At 36.9% G+C, this 17,198-nt stretch overlaps 1 protein-coding gene across 7 annotated transcripts in view; it reads left to right on the top strand.

Moving 5' to 3' along the window:
* Nucleotides 1-17,198, top strand: part of NPAS3 (neuronal PAS domain protein 3) — a 627,172-nt gene that overhangs the window by 295,076 nt on the left and 314,898 nt on the right. The window lies entirely within an intron of this gene.

A 17,198-nucleotide genomic window follows, 5' to 3' on the forward strand; every position in this document is an offset into this window, starting at 1 on the left:
TGTAGCACGCTTGGCTAAGCTCTGAAAATTAAGTAGAGGGTACTTTGTTATAAAATTCACTGTAATGAGCTCTGGTGGGACAGGGTCTGTTAAGTTTGAAATTACCTCAGGCCATTTCCAAAGGACTTCTTAAAATATTTCACATCTATAAAAGTTTGCAACTAGATAAATAGCCAAAGGTATGGTTGAAAGGAAAAAAAACCCACAGCCTCACAATATGCACTGGTTGAAATATGAACATTTTTAATACCAAATTATTACCTTTATTTTAAACATTTATTATCTCAAGTAATTTGTTAAACAGAAAGTTTTCAAGCCGACAGCATGTAAATTTTAGGTGTTTGGTTGACACGGTGGTTTTTATGCGTACTTATTTTGCTTTTGGTTTCTTAATCCAGACCATGCATTCATGAAACTGGAATAAATTTAGGACTCCCTCTGGGTTTACATAAATTGGTTCAAGAAGGGGTCACACCTCTCTGTACAAAAACCTTATAAGAACTGCTGCAACTATTAGCCAATTAGCTTAATGTTACAACTAACAGCCTGTACTGAGTACTGATCTCTGGTATCTGCCTAAATAAATGACTAATACGCCTTCAATTCCCTCAGTGTTCTTCAGCTATATGACCGCTGTAATGCTTTGCGGCTAATAAAATTTCAGATTGACTAATTTATTGGGTAGCTTTACCAAAACATCCAAGTAATCCTTTATATACTCATTAGAAACGGGTCCAAAATGAATTCTCTGAGGACTAAGTGGAAAAGTCTCCCTGGGATCAGCATCGCTGAGCTTTAGATACGTTGGCACAAATCGGGTGGAGGATCTTCTGTGGTTTTAGTGCAGCAATTTATCTACATTTTGTAGTTAAACTTTAAGCACCAAGGTAATTAGAGGCCCCCAAGCTTGAAATTCATGCACCTTTTTTTTCCCTTTAATAGACTCTATACAAGCCTGCCAAGCTAAGTCTTCGACGGATGTGAGTTGTATGTGGAAGCTCTGTATCAAACTTCCACATAGGTTAAAATCTTAAAACTGTTTTCTTTTGGTTTGAGATTTTGAATGTAGAAATGGGTAGGAAGTCTGTTTGTTACTGAGGGTCAGTCTGCAGCCTATTGTGTCATGGAGAAATATTCACTAGTCAATAATCAAATACACTGTGGCCATTAAGTACTGCACCTGTTGTCCAGATGGGCTCACAATAAACATGACACAGTCAATCATGCTTGCAGAATAGGGTGGACAGAAGGCTTTGGGGGATGTTTCCAGGGTCTTCCTCTGTTTATCTAGACCTTTACATCTACACTATTATGTGGTTGGGAGTATCTGGGTTAGCACGTTTCGATCTTGGAATTGCTCTGGCAAGTTATTCCAAGGAGCTCCATCGAGTTTTGTGTTTCTTTTGAGTTTTAAACTGAAATGGCAGCTCTCTTTTAACCAAGAAAACTATTTTTTGATGAAGAATGGAGCAATAAATCTCTTTATGTAGAGAAAAATTAAAAAGCATAAAAATTGTTCCTATTTGTTTTCTCTGCTAAACTTCATCCATAACAGGATATTTTTAGACCTATTAATCATTTATTAGTTTAGATAAATTTATATTATGACAAGTTATTGAACACACAGTTATGTGCAGTATTGCAATATAAAACATATAATCAAACCCCACCTTTATCAAGTAACTCCTTTATAAAAGGGTTTTGGACTAAAAGTAGTTCAAAAGTCATAAAAGCCCATATCCCATTTCTCTCATAGGAACATTCTTTATTGAATGAACAGTTTGGAGAAAGGAGAGTTTTAGAGATTTTACTTGAACTTGAATAGGCATCTACCCTGCATACTATTTAAAATATACTCCTTGCCCTATTAGCATCAGTATTTAAAACATTGCGGTAAGTTTGTCAACGTGCTTAAATTTAAAATGAAACATCTAAGTATTTATTTGGATCAAGGCATGACATACTGGGGGCATTGCTAAAGATTCCCTTCATTCACAGTTTTGGAAAATAGTTACTTATTATTTATTTAGTTTTTGGAAGTAAGTGACTAGAGAAAATTTATTGTGTTAAGTCAGGTCCAGACATCCTCTCAAGGTTGTCAAACTCATGAACCTAAATAATTTTATTTATTTCAGTAAACTGAAGGACAAAATTCAGAAACAATTAATAAATCAGTTTAAATATTACCAGGAGCTGCCAGAAAGTCTTGATGCCAGACATAGTAGTTCTCAGTAAGTTGAATGCAATACGATATGGACTGGAAGTGTTTTACAGAAGCTAGCGTGAAACGAGCTAGGAGTAAGAAAGCAGCCTCAAGCTGGACAGTCATCAGATGCAAAATCGTATGATCAGCAAGTGCTAGTTTTTGGTCTCTTGCCTGTTGATATTACTGGCAAGAATGTCCAAATTAAGTATGTTGCCTCTGCAGTGTTACTTGAAGTGGTGCTCTGATGCCACTTCCCATCATTCACATGGTTCCAGAGGAGGAAGTAAGGATGAATACAGATGAATGGGCCCATGTGAATCTCATGAAGTTCAACAAGGACAAATGCAAGGTCCTGCACCTGGGTCAGGGAATATATCTCCAATATCTGTACAGACTCAGGGATGGATTGACTGAGACCAGCCCTGCGGAGAAGGATTTGGGGCATAGTGATGGATGAAAAATTGGGTACGAGCCAGCAATGTGTGGTTGCAGCCCAGAAAGCCAATTATATCCTGGGCTGCCTAAAAAGGAGCATGGCCAGCAGATCAACAGAGGTGATTTTCCTCCTCTACTCTGAGGCTCGTGGGACCCCACCTGGAGTAATGCATCCAGCTTTGGATCCCCAGTACAAGACAGACATGGACCTGTTAGAGTGGGTCCAGAGGAGGGCCACAAAAATGATCAGAGGGCTGGAACACCTCTCCTGCGAAGAAAGGCTAAGACGTTTGAGGGTGTTCAGGCTAGAGAAGAGAAGGCTCTGGGGAGACCTTATTGCGGCCTTTCAATATGTAAAGGGGGCTTATAAGAAAGACGGAGGAAGATTTTTTTATCAGGGGCTGTAGTGACAGGACTGTGATAGAATAAGTTTGATTAACTGTATTCTCTCTGAATAGTCTTGTTTAGCACCCAGCTTGAGCTAGAACCTGAGAATTAATAAAAGAGGAATTGGAAACCTTTACTTTGACTTTATTTTGCATGATCCAAGGTCAGACCCTGTTATGGTGGCCAGCGTGCTTAAATCCATAACAGGACAAAGGGCAACAGTTTTAAACTGAAAGAGGGTAGATTTAGATTGGGCATAAAGAAGACACTTTTTACAATAAGGGTGGTGAAACAACAGGTTGCCCGGAGAAGTTGTGGATGTCCCATCATTGGAAATATTCAAAGTCAAGTGGGACAGGTCTTTGAGCAACCTGATCTAGTGAAGGATGGTCCTGCCCATGGGAAGGACATTTGAACTAAATAACTAAATGATCTTCGATGATCCCTTCCAACCCAAACCATTCTATGAATCTGTGAAAAAGTCAGTGTATGAATTTTGTCCACAAGCTAGTGTTATGCCTGGTTTGTGGATTCAGTATCACACTTTGAAGAGAGCTGGAGCTCATAAGATGACATGTTGCCCTATTGCCATAAGGAGATGGTGATGGTTGGACTTTTTGCTCCTGTAGGCATCATAAAAACACCTGGTGCTGTTTTCTGACTAATAAAATTAAATTATTTTTTACTTCCCTGGGAATTTTGTCAGGTGTTTACCAAAGGACAGAAATACACTCTTATGTTGAGCCCAAACAGTAATTATTGTCAATATAGTATCATACAATACAGTAACCAAAGTCAAAAATTGGTGTGAGAAATTGTGTCTTCATTAATTGCTACACATTCCCTATATTTGTGATATGGATTCTAAGGAAATATAATTTAAAAGCTGACATTGTGAATTGTATTGTGACATTTGATTTGCAGCTCTCTGATGAGGCATGGAATAGTATAACTTCACTTTTCTTTCTAGCCAGCACTGTTTGAGGAAGAGCATAAATATATCACTTTCCCCACTGCAGAGAAATTATTATTTTTAGGTGATTAACCTGAAAACAAGGGTAGGTCGCAACCCTTTGGAACTCCGCTATCAATAACAAAATGAGGCAAGTGTCTACCTCCCCTTTGACAATGAGCCCTTGAAACTTTGGTGGAGTGAATAGTAGCTTTTCTGCAGTGTGATTTTAATGAAAGCTATGTTGTTTTTTTTAAATTCCCTCTAGGACAAGGCTTTTTGGAATAGCATCCAAGGGTTTGTGGGTGGGGGTGTGTGTGTACATGTTTAGTGAGTAAATTTAAATTGTTCAGCCAGTTCAACTTAATAAAAATCTGGTTCAGTATTTCCATTCCCAGCTACATTGCCTTCTGGAGCTTCATATGCCTGAGAAAGTGATCCATTTCACCTCCCACAACACAGCTTTAGGTCCTCTGATCATAATGAACTTCTTTCTCCTAAGGAACTTATGTGTGGTTGAAAGTGCCAATTCAAATTAGCTAGTGTGAAACAGGAAAATTAAGGGAAAAAAGAAGAACAGCGTGGAAAGAAAAGATGAGTTGAGGTAGTGTAAAAGAGGAAAATATGAGATGGAAAAAGGGTGTGCTCAGTCCTTTCCAGGATTTTTTGTACAATGGGTTTTTCTTCATTAACTTTTAACAAATACATTAATTAAGAATCAATTAACAATTCTTTTTTAGACAGAATATGTTTACACAGCAGTATAAACTAGCTGAGGGGCTGGAAGCAACCCAGCCCTGGTAACACAGAGATGAAAAAGTTATCTTATCTTGCTTCTTGGGAAAGTTCATAGCCTTTTTTAGCACAACTAGACCTTTATCAGTGGCCACATTAACCCGTTTACAGGTTGTCCGTATTTGCCTACGTTGTGACTGTAAAGACACCCTTGGCCCAGCTCAAGGTATTTTGTGCCACAGAACAAATGGATTAGCAATACAGGGGTGTTGTATATGCAGCTCAGAGTGCAGTTGAGTCCCTGTTGCCTTCTTAGCTCCAGTGTCAGCAATACTCAAGCGGCCATCTGAAGCGTCAACTAACTAGTGAACTTCAAACATCACCTCAGTGGAGCTGGAGGTTTCTGTTTCAGAACCAGGGTGAGGTGCAAGCCAACATGGGAACTGCACCTTAAGCTAACACTGCAGTGGTGACCACTTTTTTGCTGCATGCAGCTTTTGGGAGGGTTTTAAACAAGGCACAGCTTTAAAATTCTGTTTAGATTATCCCTAATTCTTCCCTTCAGTTTACATTTTTCAAAATATTTTTTCCTTTATTACAAGTGCTTTGATTTTCAGTCTATTCTTTCTGCCATCCACTTTTCCTTTTATCTATAAAGAAGTCACAATTTTTTTTCTGAAGTCATCACTCACCAAAATAAGCCTTTCTCTTCAGAAGACATCTGTCCATGAGCTGTTACAGCAATGTCTTTCTTTTCCAGCCATGTAGGTGCCTCTTCATTCCTCAGATTCCTCATCTCGTGTAGAAGAAGGAGTCACTATTATGTGAGAATTATTCTCAGAGACGTTTGAAACAGAATTATTTTCTTCCAAAAGAACACTTTTGGAAAAGTTGGAGCAGTTTTGCTCAATAGTTAATTTTTCTAACGCATTCTCCATCTTATTTGTGGAGAGAAGTAAAATATACCTTGCCATAATACTGCATTTGTAAGGCAAAGCCTTTGCATTGAAAGACTTGTTTGTCAGTATTCACAGAAAAAAACTTCCTGCATTTCTGACTTGTCCTCCTACAACATTGTTGAGTGGAAATGTATTTTTTACAAGTAAATTTCTCAGATTTTCAGGTGTATTAACAAAATAATATGTTATTTGATGTACAGCAGACAATTTAAAATAATCCAAAATGCTAACAGATTCATAATGAAAAATATCAGAATACAAACTGTCTTCCAGGAAGTTACTAAAAGAAATAAGAAAAATAGATAAAAAGCGTCAGACATGACTCATAAGTGTTTCTGCAGGATGTGTAAAGGTTGTGGGTGACAGGAGAGAAAAAAATAGTGTGTTCTGTCTTGAGTTTGACCAGTCTTCGCTCAACTCTATATTTTAGTTTAAGTAATTTATTGTATTATACTCTGGAAAAAGAAGTTTTTTCCATTTAAATTAATAAGCTTTGGTTACAAATTATGTAGTTGTAAAAATCTAGTTCTTCAGCTTGACTGAGGCAGCATGAGAAATAATATGATTAAGAATTAAAAGGCGATGTTGGAGTACAAAATATATGAACAGAATTTCGAGGACATTATTTCAGTAACATCTCAGCTCACAGACTCCTAAGCTGTTATATCAAGCAAATTATATCTCCTTATATCAAACGCATACATGTATTACCTTAGGTTTGGTGGGCGTATGATAAAATATAATTGTTGAGAAACTATCTAAATGCAATACATTATCAGTATAATTGTAAAGCTCTTAAAAAAAAAAAGAAAAAAAAGAGATATATTTATCAGTGCTCATAGAAAGTGAGAAAGAGCTAATTTAAAGACTTAGAGTGTTATCTTGCAAAACGAAACTTTGCCCCCAAAGTTGAGGTAACCATCTGTGTCCATGCCTGATTCAAGTACTGTGTGGGGAATGAATTCTGATGCCTTTAAGCTCATTTGCTAAAAAAGACCAAAATATCTGGCTAGAATAACCCATTGAATGTTTCTTGTCTTACGGTGGGATAGGCTTGACTTTTTCAGGTAGCGAGTGTAAATCTTAGGTAAGACATAATCAAAGAAAAGGAATGTTTTCCCTCACTGCAGAAAGAATCTTGAGCTAAATGAATTCCTGATGCTAATGAATGCAACTCTGCTGAAGTGAATATTGTGCCTATACCCAACGATCTCTTTGGCTGTAGAGAATTTGCTTTCTGTTTTCTCATTACTAAACTCTCACTTCCATGCCTATTCTGGCTGTCTTCTGATCAAACTTTTCCATAGCTCCCTGGTAGGTGCTCTCCAAAGGTGAAGGAAACTGGGTTTTTCTCACCTGACTATTTAAAAAGATCCTACTGCGTATAAAATGGGAAACACCAGTCATGGGCTGGAGACAATAATAATAACAGAAAATATGTTAACTTCTTATTTCTAATTTATTTTCAAGCTTATTCGTCATGAACTGTATGAATTCTTTTAATCTTAGCAAAGATTTAAAGACCGTATCACTCTTTCCAGTAAAGATTTAACTATTCTTCTTACCTAGTCATTGGGATTGCCAAGAGATTCTGTTTCCTTAAAAACTGCTGAAACAGATTCTTACAAATGGTAGCACAGTTCCTTTTTTTATATTAAGAACCCAATCCAAAGTGCTAGAAAGTCTTTTCCTTTACGACAGGGGCTTTGGATCAACCCTGTTTTTTGTTTTGTTTTTTTTTTTTTATAAGCAGCAGTGCTTTTAAAAACAAGCAGTTCCATCTCCCAGTTGTAATGACTTAACCAGTATTCTGATGTGTATGACCACTTCCCTTGAAGACTGCTTCATTAGGACTTGGGGATTTCCAGTGTAGCTTCTGCGTGGTCATTTTTCAGTCCTCAGCAATTCTGAAATACTATTTTAGCTCCTATAAAACTTCTTGGTGAAATGGCAATTTTATTTTTTTTTCCTAGTGAGAAATTAAGAGTCCATTGCAATAGATTTTAAGCATTTGTTACAGTTCTACCACAGCTGGTCTTGGTAATCTCCTTAAATTTCTTCAGTTATTTTTTGAAATCACCAAATTCTCAATGGTCACATTTTCTTACAGTCTCCCTTAAGAACAGAGAGAAGCAGCAGCTGGAAGACATGCAAAAATAATTGACTAGTGGCACAGTTGGTTCTTACCAGAATCCTCAGTTAATTACATGGTTAAGTTCTGGCAACTGATACAGGTTTCTTCCCTGAAAACGTGGATTGATTGCAGACTTGTACCCAGTCTCACTTTGTTTATGAATCTCCATTATATCTTTTTCTGACTGCATCACAAAAAGGAAGAAAGGCGTGTAGCACACAAACAAATCTGCCCGTCATAAAACCAAGTCTGTAAAAGCAATAAAGCCCTAAATTCACCTTAGAACTAGAAGCAATTCTAAATAGTTGTGCACTTGGATTCATTTCAGTATGTTGCCTACTTTGGTAGGATAACAATGCATTAGTCAGTGATTGGTTATATCATAGCTGTATTTCGTATTCCAGTGGTGAATGCGACTCCTACATTTGCCAATAGCAACGTTTGACGTATTTTTAAATTTTTAGCATTCATTTAACATAAGGGAGGAGGTCTGTTCTTTTCCAGTGTTGTTCTTAGCTGGAGGGCTTCCTTTTATTTAGCCTGTGATAGTATGACAGAAAAAAGTGAGTATGCTGGTAGTGCAGGTGACCAAAACCTACAACTGCTTATGTCATCACGTGCAGGGTTTTCTTTCTCCTTTGCTACCATGCAGTGTTCTGTAGCCCTTGTTATGAATTTAAATGACTGTATCAAATGGGAAATGTGTCTTTTTTTTGGTGTCTGATACTGAGTGTTGAACACATTACCTAGTTCAGTAACATCTAAAGCTGTTAGTTTCTAAAATTACATTCCACTTAATGTCAGAAGAGGTTATATGTGTTTCTGAAGGAAATTCAGTGGGCGGTTGTAGCCACATAGCAAATGGTTGTCTTCCTGTGCAGACAGTTGTGAAATGCCTAGCCTGAGCATCACACTTGGCCATGATAGGATAGCCCTTGTACCATACAGCATCTTAGGTCATTAACGATTAAGTATTTAAGTCTTCAAGTACTGTGGATATATCAATAAAAGTTCACATCTGTTAACTCCACCAATAGTAATGAGAAGCTATTGGAAAGAATACTAGTTGTAAAGCATCTTATTATTTGTGTTCCTTATTCATTTACTTTTTTGTTACAACAGATGAAACAAATATTTTTTGTCTATCAGGAGTTGTATTTTTCCACTGAACACTTAAAGTTAAGTTTGTCCATAAAATGAGGCATTGAGCCCACCAAAGTAGAGGGAGAAGTAAGGAAGGAAAAGAGGGCTATGCAAGAAAGCAGACCTCTGTATAGGAGGGTCTAGTTAGGGGAAGCTGGATACGTTTCAGTGTTAGTAATAACAGGGAGGATGTGAATCACAGCTTGCACATTTTCAACACACCACTGTCTAAGGCATAAAAAGGCAATTGTATTGGCTCTAAAGAGGAGCAGCTTGCCTGTTTTGTTCACAGAAGATTCTGAAATAACACTGCCAAGATTTAAGACAACAAAAAAAAGGGGAGACATAACAAAGCAAGATTTTTCCTTCTTGACTTTCAGAAATATATTATACCTTGCTTCATGTAGATCGAACAGCTTTTGGTCCCCTTGACATACTAGTGGCATATGAAAGCCCTGTGGATGGATGGAGCGTTAGATTGGAAGTAATAAGGTTGTGCCTGACTTACCTCCGCATTTGTAGCAGATGTTACAAATGTCATAACATGAACCTTTGGGATCAGACTGGAAAAAAAAAAGCAAGACAACAGATGTAGGCCTCTTAGTTTTACCAGCAAGTATAGTCTGACACTATATAACACTGTTCTGACTTGATGTTAATACCCTGTCCTCCTCCTGAGAACAGAATCAGTGACACTAACCATTTCTGTAGCACTGAAGCTGGAAAGGGGTGACAGCAGTTTTCTTCCCAGAGGAATTTTAATACTAGTTTAAAAATAAGACAATAGATCATTTACTCCAATAAGTGCCTTATTGTTACATCTGAATAAGTCATCCATACTTATCACTCATTTGAGGGGGAACTGAATTTTAAGGAATTTCTTCATGCTATCATAATGTTTATGCATTTTTCTGCTGGTAGAGCCAATCTTGCACAGTGGACATTTATCTAAAACACTGCTAAATTCCTAGGTTTTTAAGCCCTCAATTCACCCCACCTTTGCGCATCTCCCTCCCTTGCCTCACACATCTGTCTCTACTTTGCCTCTTTCTCTTCCATACTTCTACAGACTTTTTTCCCCATCTCTTTACAGCAATTTGATTTCCTGGGAAGCCCCTATCTCATTTTAATTATTGAACCCAATTTCATTAAAGCTATGGTAATATCTAAAGCATGTTTTAATTGCAGCCATCTCCACCATCACTTTCTCAGCTGTCCCTATATAATTTTTTGACAGTTTTCAAAACATGTTTGTGCTTCTTTTCACCTTGCCCCTTATTTGTGACTCATCCGATCTGGACTGAAACGTAAAGCCATTTTTCTCTCTTCTTTAAGACTGCTGCTGTCTAATAATATTGACGTATGGCTGAAGAATAGGTGGAGTTATCGTTGTCTTATTATATCTGTTTCTGAGAGTGCAATATAAGTGAACAGTCTTTATTAGGATCACAATTGTTATTCTTACATTCTGTGTAAATTCTTCCTTCTCCTAGATTTTTGGGAGCAAAAGGCAATGTTGTAAATATTTGTAAAACAACCAGTACAAAGTGAGTTTGATCTGGGAGGTAGCTCTAATTCAGTTGTATCAGAGACAATGGTTCCTCCCTCACATGTCAAAGTGCATTTTGCTGTCTTACACAGAAGCTAGTCGTCAGAGTGAATGTTAATATTTACCCTTAATTGTTTTATGGGTGGTGTAGCTCTTGTGCTTCTCCTGCTATTGATTTTAATGGAAATTATTTGTTCTTTACTTTCTGCATTGTCCTCCACATGGTGGAGGCTGCATGAAGTTATTCCTTCTCCTGTTTCTCAGGAGTTTTGGCCAATGTTCCTGTATTTCATGGGAGGGGAAGAAAATCAATGCAGGAGTGCAGGCCCTTGTATTTTTTTCCCTGTGCTTCAATTTGAAGCAGTGGTGATTCTCTCTGCCACATCACTCCCTCAGGTGCTGCCATTCTTGAACTGGAGGCTTAGCCCTCTCCCTGAAGAATTTCATTGTCAAGGAGAAGAGTGGGGGTTCTCCCATGAAGAATTTTAATCACCCTGTCTGTAGCCCTTTTGAAGGAGGCACAATAGTTCCTATAGTAACTACTACAGTGTGGGAGAAAGGCCAGTGCTCCCGCCCCCAGCCACAGATGGAGAACTCTCTTTGCTTAGATGACTGGAAATTCTTGCACAGCAAAGACTTCATCCTTCACAGTGAAAAGAAAAATCTCTGAAATAAACTCTTAAAATGTACAAGTAAGTGCCAATTAAGAAACAGTGCTAGTTGAGTTATCAAGTAGAGAACATAAAAATCTCTAATATGCTTATTTTTAAGGTGTGTTTAACTTTCATTCTTTAGGGGTTTAATTTTAAGAAGTTCAGAAAAGAAAAAAAGAGACATTTAGGACCTAAGAAATCTTGTCTCCTCCTCCCACTCACCCTACCCCCATCCCCCAAAGAACAAATCCTGTGGGAAGCTGCAGACCTATAAACCAGATGAAAATAATTGGGAAAGGAAAAGGAACAGGCTCATAAAATAGATGAAAACTTACACTAAGACAGACGCTTATCTAGTTTCTTTTTTCCATTCACTTTGGATCTTTTTTAATGGGAGGACACATTACGTGTCTTCAAATCCATTGATTCCAGTCCAATTAACAAATGATATAGTACTTTCTGCTTTTTTGACAACATTTTAATTTGATCAGTTTTAAATTATTGAAACCAAAAAAGCTATTAAAAAAAGTTTAAAAGTATTAAGCAACTTGAACTCAAAAAGCAAATTTTACTAAAAATTCTTTTAATTCCTGGAGCTTTTGATAAAGCATCATAGATGAACTACTGGAAATAATAAAACACATCTGTAATTGTGTTACATAACATTTTCTTTAATTAACCAGTACATTCTTGATAACTACTTAGTTATTCCACGGAAAGTTTTGATTTACTTTCTCAATGATGGATTCCCCAGTCATGAATACATGCTCTGTACCAGTGACCGGAAGATGGACATCCAGAATAATAGTCATTCGTGTACCCAAAAAATAGATTTGAAATGCCATTGTTAGCTTTGTAAGTTGATTATCATATATTGCATTATGCATCTTACATGTAGTCCTTTGTGACAAATTTGTTCTGATACTTTATTGCTGTGATACTTAGTTGGTAATGGCACAGCATTAATGATTCCCATAGCTTTACTAAACCAAGATAAAATACCTTTCCACATATGTTGCAACTCCATCTAAGATTTATTTCTTCTTCCCATCTGTGAAGGTGGATGAGAGACCTAAATTTTGGATCATATGATGGCTTAAGGTGAGGTAGACTGGTGACATCATTTAATTTCTTTGGATACCCTTTCCAAATCAGAGGGCAACATCTCTGCTTACTTCATGCTGGTTGCCTGTTATTCATCTCCCTTTAGATCAGGATCTGAATACATACCATCTATGCCTTCTGTCCTCAACGTATGGGTTAGGCAGAGGAGTTCACTCTTGCTGGAGATTTCTTTCAAAACTTAGAATCATTCATAAATGGGATAGCAAAGAACAATCAATGAAAAAAAACATATCCATCACAAGATACTGAATATGAAGTAATAGAATTAATTAAAAAAAAAAAAAAGCTGTGGATCTTAGCATACGTAAATACTGGCCTTTCTTTCAGAGCCTAATGTTGGTTACGCTTTGCCCTTCCCTGACATTGCATCTTCTGTTGTTCAGTTTAGCCCTTCAGTTAGTGTCCCTGTCTTTTCTAAATCCCAGCTTTTAAACATTTCAAAATTGCTTTTTATGTCTCATAGGAAAGCCCCAAGATTTTAAGATGACATCTCACCTCTTCCTATAAAACCACTCTCATTGTCATATTCACCTGCATTGTTCTTTCATGAGCATTTGGGGTTGTTCCTAGAAATAACAAAAGATGCATTTTCATGTAGAATCTACTTTAGACCAAGGCAAATGTATTAGAAATTGTATTGTAATTTCTATAGACCTTTTTTTCTACTTTGAAATGAAAAATGTTAAACTCTGGAAAAGAATACTTAAAAGATTATAGCCACACTCATGCTGTGATCTGCTTTACACATACAGTCATCTGAGACAATTCAGACAACTCAACTTCTTATGCTCTCATCTGAAATGATCATCATGTATTTTGTTGATATCTACAGGGAGAAATATTAGCCAACCCTATGTGAAGCTTCTATGCAATCAGCCTGATATGGTTACATATTTTGTGAATAAAACGGATAATGTTCTTTTTGGTGGAGTGTTTATAAACGTTCATATTTATGTAGATCTGTTCAGGCTTTCCTAATTAAAGTCTGACTTTATTGGCAGTCATAATTCGAGCTCTTCAAGATCAAAAATGTGGGCTCTGTTTTTTTTTTAATTCTTCAGGCAGCAGATCACCTAAAAGAATGTAGTGGGATGGCCGTACACCTTGGACCTCTGCTTCCAAACATACAGAAAAGTGCTGCTCAGAAAAGTCAACAAACATTAAATAAAAAATAAGGATCTTGAGGCTATTTGACCCTTTATAACTAAATAATAGTTCAGGGGAATTAAGAAGTTCAAGATAGTTTTTAAAACTAGTTTAAAAACTATTATCAAAGCAACAGAATTTAAAAACTCTTGGTCTGAATTTTACCAAACTTTCCACAAAACTAATTTATGTTGAAAGGTGGCATGCAAAGGCTCACAAAAGTATTTTAGGGGGAGCCAATTATTGTGCTGGTGATGTGCGCTTTCACTCCTAGTGATCAAGGAATACTGCTTCTGCTTAATTAGAACTCTGTCTTCACTACTAGAACTAGTCACAGTGAACATCAGTCTTTGGTCATCCTGTGCTCCAATAGCTTAGAAGTGAGTTTAAGAGGAAATCCTCTCTCTTCAGGATGCATGGAAATCTTTGCTGGTAGTCTACATTTTTCTTTTCCATCCTTTCCCACTCTTCCTAGCACAACTGTGAATGCTCTTCAGACTGCATTAAGCATGCTTAGACTGCCCCCAAGACACACTGAAAGGGATCTGGTTCTTCCTTCACCTCATGCATAGCCAGATTAGTCATTGAGGGAGGAAATTTAAAGAGGAATTAGTCAACAGTTAGAATTTCTTCCTTGTTAATAGCTTGTTACGGAATAATCCTATGCCAGGAATAGACTTGTCAGTCTGGATAGTGAAAGTCATGGTCCAATGCCATGAAAAGTAAAAGATTTTAGTAGACAGATTCCTCTGCTCCAGCACTACAAAGTGCATGTGTGAAAACAGTCTTTCTATTATCTTGTCACTATTAACAGTCAATATTTAATACAAATATTGGTTCAGTCAACTTTTTGATTAACCTCAACAATTGTGCATTCAAACCTTAAACTTTATCAATTAAATGTAGACAGTACAAAATATGACCACATGTGAAAAATCCTATTTAGAGATGTTTGTTCACACCACTAAAACAATAGAAGCTTGGAAGAAGAATTCAACCTGCATTTGGAACTCGTTTCCTTTGTGACTCCTGTTGCAGTTTGGTACACATGCTTCACCCTTCTCCACATCCTAATTTCCCCTATTTCCTGTTACTCAAAAGAAGAAATTTATTTCCTGCATGCAGTATTTTGTTTCTGTAAAGAGTCTGCATTTAAAATGGAATCCACATTTTTAAAAAAGACGTGCATCCACATCCTTAGGTCTGTGAAGGTTGTTGAGCTACTTTGATTTATAGATGTTGTGGTATAAATCCTAAATCCCTTGCTTTCCAAGATTTCTGTGAGCAGCTGAGCTATGGCTGCTGATGGTTCCATCCACAGGATAAGAGATTTAGAGATGACTGGCTGTGGCTTGTGTGATGGAAACCAGTTCAGTATTTATAGTTTATTTTTTGAAATTTTAGAATAAAATAACAACGTGGCCTGCTTTTTAATCCAACCGTTTTAGTCTATGTCTTCCTTTCATCTATTGTCATGCCAGCAATCCGTTCAGTACAAATAAGAGGCTTTGTGCTGTGATTGGACTGTGAGATTGCCATGGTTTTGAAAGGTATCAATGTGATATGCGTTTGTGTACCCAAAATAGTGTATTTCTTCTGATGCAGATAGGTATCAAGAAATCTTGAAAGCTTAAGTAAAATAATGGGGCAATAAAGTCAAAAGATCAAATAAGTTTGTTTCCCTTATTCTATATTTATCTCAATATTCTTGTCTCATTCCTCAAAATGTGAAGAATGATAGTTAGGGAAATGGATGAAATACAGAAAGTGCATGTTTAACATCTATTCAGTTACCAAATAGGAGTCACATTAAGGCTACCAGAAGGATAATGGTTTTCTGTGTAACATATTTATGCTGGTTGTAAAATTAGGAACTGTCATTACAGCCCCACATCACCTGAGTAAGTGCAAGACACATAAATCCAAGAGTTTTACTGCTATAAAAATGTCAATGAACTGAATGGCATGAAAGTACTACAAGTTATTTGTCTACGTGTATACCAGCCACTAGGATGCAGGCATTGATAGAGGATTTAATTGACAAATTTTAAAGCTAAGCTCTGGCCCTCATGTTTTCTAGTTAACTCACTGACCTTGAAGTGTTTTCATTTGAGCTGTAGAACTTTGAGTGTCCCAAGTATGAAGAACTGATGACCTACCTGTAAATAAAAAGTGTTGCACTGTCTTCATGCACTTTATTCAAGTTATGATACTCACATGCAAAAAACCTACTGTTAACAATTAACATCATAGAACTAGATTCAATATGCAATAGATATACTTTATACTAGGGGATTGTAAAGGAAGGACATGGGCAGGAAACAGAACATTAATTGTAAGGTAAATTCCAAATAGTGATGTGTTCAGATAATGTGGGGAAAATATAACCCAGTCGAGATGGAAGAATGAAAGGACCTAAAGGATTTCAGGGAGGTTTTGTGGTTTTCTGGGGTCTTTTGCTTTCTGCAGTGCTCTTATGGAGACTGCTATGAAGCCATGCCTAGCAGGTCAAAACTGAATTTCCTTTTCATTTCTGGTAGATTATAAATGAAATGTCCATACAAAGCACAGTGCTAACTGATAGCAATCATAATGGGAATACTGATAATCTTTAAAGTGCTATATATTTTGTTTAGTCCCACAGCTAAAGCTAAAGTTTCTCTCAGAAACATAGGCGCAGCTCCAGTTGAAGCAAGCATTTGATAACTTATCTGGAGGCAGAGTAAGGAAAAAAGTAGGATCATCTTTAAGTCTTTCTCCAAAGAAGAAAGTTAAAGGAGTCAAAGTTGCTAGAAAATTTAATGCGCTTTTATTTTTTTCATGAAATAAGTGTTGCTGTTTATAGTAGGCATCACTACAGCTATAAAAAAGATGAGACAGTGCAAAGAGAAACAAAATTATTTAGAATCGGAAAGCTGATATAGAAAAATATAAGACTGACTATCTAAAATCTGTAGAAGAATAATATTATACTGACATGTCTGGTCAGTCACTATACTAACTGAAGTTAAAAAAAAAAGCAAGTACAGCAGTTGGTCTGTTACCAACTTTAGTTGCACTGTAACGCTGAAGTCTTGAAGAAGACTTTTCTCTTAAGTTGTTAGCATCTGTGTCCTTGAATACCATCAGAGAAAAGAGGACTTAGAAAATACTGGCTCTACAGCAGTCACCATTTGTAATTACGAGCTATTGTCTGAATCTATCAGCAATGAAGCCACCTGTTTCCCCAGTATAAATAACTTAGAATTTCCTGCAGGGAAATTATATGAAGCATCAATAAGGAATGATATTACATTTTTAGGTCAATATGACTATCATTACTTGGCATTTATCTTTTCTTACTGATATCATGTTTGGCAGCCAGTATCATAGAAGACTAAGAAATTGTTGCTCTATATTTTGTTTTCATTCATGTTAAATTAGCCTGTTCAGTAATGGCAGTCATCCATTTTGCTTGTTTTAGTGGATCCTTGGTATTTCTTTTTTCTTATCGTGTGTTGTAAAGAGAGCAATATGTAAAGATGCACTAGTGCTGTGATGGTTCCAGAGGCATTAGACCATCAGGCTCTTTGGATGTAAATGCTTTTGTATACACTTTAAAAGGGTGCAGAATGAACTTCACCTCTTCTCTCTGCTATGGTCATGCCTGGCTTTGGCACTAAGACAGGAAAGGAAGGGAAAGTTCCTGCAGCCCTTCACCCTCTTCTCAGTGCTCTAGCTTTCTCTGGTCATGTGCCAAAGACAGCCTAGACCTACGAAGAAACCTCAGTTTGC

This window comes from Larus michahellis, chromosome 4 (genome assembly GCF_964199755.1).
Source record: "Larus michahellis chromosome 4, bLarMic1.1, whole genome shotgun sequence".
NCBI classification, from domain to species: Eukaryota; Metazoa; Chordata; class Aves; order Charadriiformes; family Laridae; genus Larus; species Larus michahellis.